Source organism: Arachis hypogaea, chromosome 3 (genome assembly GCF_003086295.3).
Source record: "Arachis hypogaea cultivar Tifrunner chromosome 3, arahy.Tifrunner.gnm2.J5K5, whole genome shotgun sequence".
Lineage (NCBI taxonomy): Eukaryota > Viridiplantae > Streptophyta > Magnoliopsida > Fabales > Fabaceae > Arachis > Arachis hypogaea.
In genome coordinates this window covers 120300617-120307086 of record NC_092038.1, presented here as the reverse complement: position 1 = coordinate 120307086, position 6470 = coordinate 120300617, and the positions used below count along the sequence as shown (strand labels likewise).

General features: G+C 36.9%; 1 pseudogene; it reads left to right on the top strand.

The window, feature by feature from the left end:
- The first annotated feature begins 624 nt into the window (after positions 1–624).
- LOC112780596 (GDP-mannose transporter GONST1-like) lies at positions 625–3157 on the top strand (annotated as a pseudogene).
- The last annotated feature ends 3313 nt before the right edge of the window (positions 3158–6470 follow it).

Below are 6470 nucleotides of genomic sequence, written 5' to 3'. Positions count from 1 at the left end.
GCGAAATTTCTCTGAGACAGGCGCGGGAAGTCGAGCGGGGATCCCCGCTCCATCCCCGATGATTCCCCGAATTTTTTATCTTACTTAATAACCCTTAGTAATTTCACTCATTGAAAAACCCTAGCTCTATTTTTCAAGATTTTATTTTATGGAATATGATTTACTATGTTATATTTCTAGACTTATAATCTTGGATAAGATATGTTTGTGTGTTTGTAATAATATTTTGTAGTTTGTTTTTTTTGTCTTTTTTGATATTTTTTATTATAATTTCCATATGAATGTTAAATATAGGGAGATGGGGAATGGTGCCCCGCGGAAAACGTGGAGAATGGGGCCCCGTAGGAAACGCGGAGAATGGGGAAACAAGGCGGGGACGGGGATTAATTCTGGGGCAGAGACGGGGAGCTGGGAGGCATCCTCCGCCCCCGCCCCGGCCCACCCCATTGACATCCCTAGAAATAAAGCAATTGCGGATCTTGGGTATTTTAAAGTGTTCATTCCCCAATTCACCAATTGCATGACAAAAGACATGATAGCTTCAACATTGGGATGGAGAAACTCTGCACTCTCTTTTGTCTTGCCTTCTTTCACTGGTAACTCCTTTCCAAATTTCAACTAGCAATGAAGCTTTCTACCAACATTGGACTGGACTTGGAAGATGGCAAGTTGGGCAAGAGGAGTGACAAGTCTCTTCGAACTAGAAGGCTACCTAAACCCCATAATCAACCCTTCTTTTCTTGCCTTGCCTATTGCCTTTCCTCTTGCAGCATGATTCTCGTTAACAAGTTTGTGCTTTCCAATTATGACTTCAATGCTGGGGTATCCTTGATGTTTTACCAGGTCACCTATTTTATTCCCTTTTAATCATTCTAATGCATGTTTGGTGATAGTGCCTTTTGACTTTTGTGTTATGTCTTGTGTGGTTGCAGAGTTTGATTTCAGTTATTGTTGTTTCTGTACTCGACCTTCTAGAATTCAACATGTTTGGTTAAATTTTGGTTGCTAGTGAATGTTATGTTTCTAGGAATGCTCGTCACTAGCATGTTTAGGTATGCTGATTTTAATTATCTTAGCTGATATGATGCTTTATTTTTGTTTCTCATTGAGTCATTATAATATTTAGATCGTTTTTTCAAATGGGATGGATACTTTTGACTGGTTTATTTTTCTCTTTATCATGTGACTTGTATTATGTGCAGTTTGAAGTACATTAATGTAGCTATGGTAACAATATTGAAGAATGTTACTATTGTCATGACTGCCCTTGGTGAAACATATTTGTTCAAGAAGCACCACGACAGTAGAGTCTGGACTGCTTTATCTCTAATGGTATGTCAAACATCCTTTGACACTAGAGCCTTGTGATCCCTGGAATATTTTGTTTGCGCTATGCTGCTTTGCATATTTCTAGGTGGTTTGTGTATTTCGAATTTCAATCCTTACAATAAAGCCTTTTACTTTGTTATGCCTATGTAATTGTCTGGCTTACAATAGGATACAATGGCATACTTCGATTCCTAGTTTGCTATAACCAACTCTACCTAGTGAAAACGGAAAAAGGGCTTTATTGTTGTAGCTTGTAGGAAGGAAATGTTAGGATTTTGTATTATTCTTTTTTGAATGTACTTTATTTGGGGTATCAGTACTCTTTTTCCATCCCTTTTGGTGCATTGAACATGAACATGGTTTATTCAGTGGTGTTTGTTTTCTATAAAACAGGCCTTATTTATTTTATAAACCATCACAAATTGTTCAATAAGATGACCTGATAGAGTTTCTGTATTTCTGTTGCAGATCCTTTCAGCAATAACTGGAGGGATTACTGATCTTTCTTTTCATGCTACTGGCTATGCTTGGTAGATACTTAACTGTTTCTTAACTGCATCATATTGTGTGAGTATAGACCTTTTGAGATTTGGGGGTAAGCTTTGGTTCAATGGGAGGCATAGTCTTGTGAATTGGTTGGTGGTCATGGGTTCTAGTGGCAGAAGCTGCCCCTCCTGACACCTACAAGGGTTCATTCCTTGTTTGCTAGAAATTTCGTTCGCTGACTAGGGAGTTGAGATATCAAAGTTGACAGTCAATATTAAATTCATTATCATCTGCCCCTGTCTTGCTAAAATCCATTTTCCCCCATCCGAATGATCACTGAACTTTTTTTTGTTTTATTCTGTCAGCATGGTTTTCTTCTTTCTAAAATGATCTGGATATTTAGATACTTTTCTTTTCTTGTTATTAGTATTATATTTCACTGATATATGTTACTCTGGATGAAGTCAGTGAATCATTTTATTCAACTGAGACTTTACAACACTATTCACTTATTCTGAAGAAATTGGATGCAGCGGGCGTTGATGTTTCAGGTTTGTACTTAATGGAGGGCGCTTATTCCAAAGCAGAGGAAGATTAGTTGACTTTGATAATATGTGTATATTTGTAGATGAGCTCTAATTGTTTGCTTTTGGTAATGCTTAGTTGTTGATTAGTTGCTTATATTTTGTGCTACAGCTGACCCTGCGAAGGGTCATGGACTTAGCAAAGCAAGTCACAAAACCAGGAAATTTGAATGAGTTTACAATGGTATTGTTGAACAACACCCTTTCTCTGACTTTGGGGGTTTTCTTGATTATTGTTTTCAGTGAGATGGACTATCTCTTAAGAACATGAATTTTCTCCGCAATTTTTGAAATAAATATTATGTTGATAGTAGAAGCAAAAGCTACTCACTCTTCTTTAATTGGCAGACCGCTTTTACGATTGCTAGCTTTTGGTTAGTAATGGCCTTTAGTGGATTTTTGGGTCTGGCAGTGAGCTTCTCGTCCATGTGGCTTCTTTATCCCACAGGAGCAACAACTTACAGGTGTGATAAGAGGGAACTGTTCTGGCAGTTTCTCTCAACTATTACAGTTCCTTATCAACATCGAAATTGGAACATTATTCTACGCATATCCAACAACAACAACAAAGCCTTGTCCTACTAGGTGGGGTCGGCTACATGAATCAAACGACGCCATCAAGTTCTGTCATGTATCATGACTATAGCGAGACCGTTTACATGTAGATCTCGTTTGACCACTCTATGGATGGTCTTCTTAGATCTTCCTCTGCCTTTCACCCCTTATCTATCCTCCATCTCATCCACCCTCCTGATTGAGTGCTCGATCGGTCTTCTTCTCACATGTTCAAACCACTTGAGACGCGATTCTACCATCTTTTTCACAATGGGTGCTTGATGAGCGGATAATTTATATGCTTTTTGGCATTATTTTTAGTATGTTTTTAGTATGTTTTAGTTAGTTTTTATTATATTTTTATTAGTTTTTAGTTAAAATTCACTTTTCTGGACTTTACTATGAGTGTGTGTTTTTCTGTGATTTCAGGTATTTTCTGGCTGAAATTGAGGGACCTGAGCAAAAATCTGATTCAGAGGCTGAAAAGGACTGCAGATGCTGTTGGATTCTGACCTCCCTACACTCGAAGTAGATTTTCTGGAGCTACAAAAGCCCAATTGGCGCGCTCTCAATTGCGTTGGAAAGTAGACATCCTGGGATTTCCAGAAATATATAATAGTCTATACTTTGCTCGAGATTTGATGGCCCAAACTGGCGTTCCAAATCAGCTCAAGACTGCCCGGCGTTAAACGCCGGAACTGGCACAAGAATGAGAGTTAAACGCCCAAACTGGCACAAAAGCTGGCATTTAACTCCAAGAAAAGTCTCTACAGATGAAAGCTTCAATGCTCAGTCCAAGCACACACCAAGTGGGCCTGGAAGTGGATTTTTATGTCATTTACTCATCTTTGTAAACCCTAAGCTACTAGTTCTCTACAAATAGGACCTTTTGCTATTGTATTTGACATCTTTTGATCACTTTAGATCTCTAGATCATCTTTAGACGTCTAGTTCTTAGATTATGGGGCTGACCTCTCGGCCATCCCTAGACCTTGTTCTTATGTATTTTCAACGGTGGAGTTTCTACACACCATAGATTAAGGTGTGGAGCTCTGCTGTACCTCAAGTATTAATGCAATTGCTATTGTTCTTCTATTCAATTCAGCTCATTCTTGTTCTAAGATATTCATTCGCACCCAAGAACATGATGAATGTGATGATTATGTGACGCTAATCATCATTCTCACTTATGAACGCGTGCCTGACAACCACTTCTGTTTTACAAGCAAACAAGGCTTGAATGTTTATCTCTTGGATTTCTTAATCGGAATCTTCGTGGTATAAGCTAGAATTGATGGCGGCCATTCAAGAGAATCCAGAAGGTCTAAACATTGTCTGTGGTATTCTGAGTAGGATTCAAGGATTGAATGACTGTGACGAGCTTCAAACTCCTGAAGGCTGGGCGTTAGTGACAAACGCAAAAGAATCACTGGATTCTATTCCAACCTGATTGAGAACCGACAGATGATTAGCCGTGCTATGACAGAGCGCGTTGAACATTTTCACTGAGAGAACGGGACTGTAGCCATTGACAACGGTGATGCCCAACATACAGCTTGCCATGGAAAGGAGTAAGAAGGATTGGATGAAGACAGTAGGAAAGTAGAGAGACGGAAGGGACAAAGCATCTCCATACGCTTATCTGAAATTCTCACCAATGAATTACATAAGTATCTCTATCTTTATTTTATGCTTTATTCATAAATCATCTATAACCATTTGAATCTGCCTGACTGAGATTTACAAGATGACCATAGCTTCCTTCATACCAACAATCTCCGTGGGATCGAACCTTACTCGCGTAAGGTTTATTACTTGGACGACCCAGTGCACTTGCTGGTTAGTTGTGCGAAGTTGTGATAAAGAGTTGAGATTGCAATTGAGCGTACCATGTTGATGGCGCCATTGATAATCACAATTTTGTGCACCAAGTTTTTGGCGCCATTGCTGGGGATTGTTTGAGTTTGGACAACTGCCGTTTCATCTTGTTGCTTAGATTAGGTATTTTTCAGAATTTTTAAGAATGAATTCTAGAGTTTCAAGGTGATGTCCTTATCATCACCAAAGCTGATCGATTCTCATCAATTTAGCTCTTGAATGCAATGTCCTGCTGAAGCTTGGCTAGCCATGTCTAATTTCTTTAGACTAAAGCTTTAGACTAACATTGCATGATTCCTGGAATTCTTATTAAAAATTTTGAATCTCTTTATTTTCTTTTCCATATAATTTTCGAAAAAACCAAAAAAATTTACAAAATTCATAAAAACCAAAAATATTTCTTGTTTGAGTCTAGTGTCTCATTTTAAGTTTGGTGTCAATTGCATGTTTCTGTTCTTCTTGCATTTTTCGAATTCATTCATGTGTCTTCATTGATCTTCAAGTTGTTCTTGATGATTTACTTGCTTTGATCTTTAAATTCTCTTGTTTTGTGTGTTTTGTTGTTTCTCATATGCATTCTCAATTTGTTAGTGTCAGTAGTATACAAACTTCTAAGTTTGGTGTCTTGCATGCATTGTTTATTTGATTTTAGTTGCATTTTGATTATTCCTCATCATTAAAAATCCAAAAAAAATTTTAATTTGTGTCTTTTCAAGTCAATAATACAGAGAATTGAAGATTCAGAACATACAGTAGAGGAATTACACAGAAAAAGCTGGGCATTCAAAATGCCCAGTGAGAAAGGAAAACTGGCGTTTAAACGCCAGCCAGGGTGCTTGGCTGGGCGTTTAACGCCCAAAAGGGTAGCATTTTGGGCGTTAAACGCCAGAATGGATACCATTCTGGACGTTTAACGCCAAGATGGCACAAGAGGGAAGATTTTGTTTTTAATTCAAATTTTTTTCAAGTTTCCATAATTTTTCAAAATCAAATCTTTTTCAAATCATATCTTTTCAATCATATCTTTTCAAAATTAATTTCTCTTCATTTTCAAAAATACTTGCTAACAATTAATGATTTGATTCAAACATTTCAAGTATGTTGCCTTTTCTGTTGAAAAAGGTTTAATGTCTGAATCATATCTTTCAATTTTCTTGTTAGCCAAGTCATTAATTTTCAAAATCAAATCTTTTTTTTAAATTTTTTTCAATCATATCTCTTTAAAACCATAACTTTTCAATCATATCTTTTTAATCACATCTTTTTCAAAATAGTTTTCAATCATATCTCTTTGATTTCCAATTTCAAAATCTTTTTCAAAATCACTTTATTTCTTTCTCAATCTTAGTTTTCGAAAATCAATTAACATTTTTTCAAAATTTCTTTTAATTAATTCACTTTAATTTTCGAAAATTTCTTCCCCTCTTCTCACATCCTTGTATTTATGGACTAACACTCCTCCTCAATGCACAATTCGAACTCTATCTCTCTTGATAAGTTTGAATTCTTCTACCTTCTCCTTTTATTCTTCTTTTCCTCTGACACATCAAGGAATCTCTATACTGTGACATAGAGGATTCCATATTTTCATGTTCTCTTCTCTTTCATATGAGCAGGAGCAAAGACAAAGGCATTCTT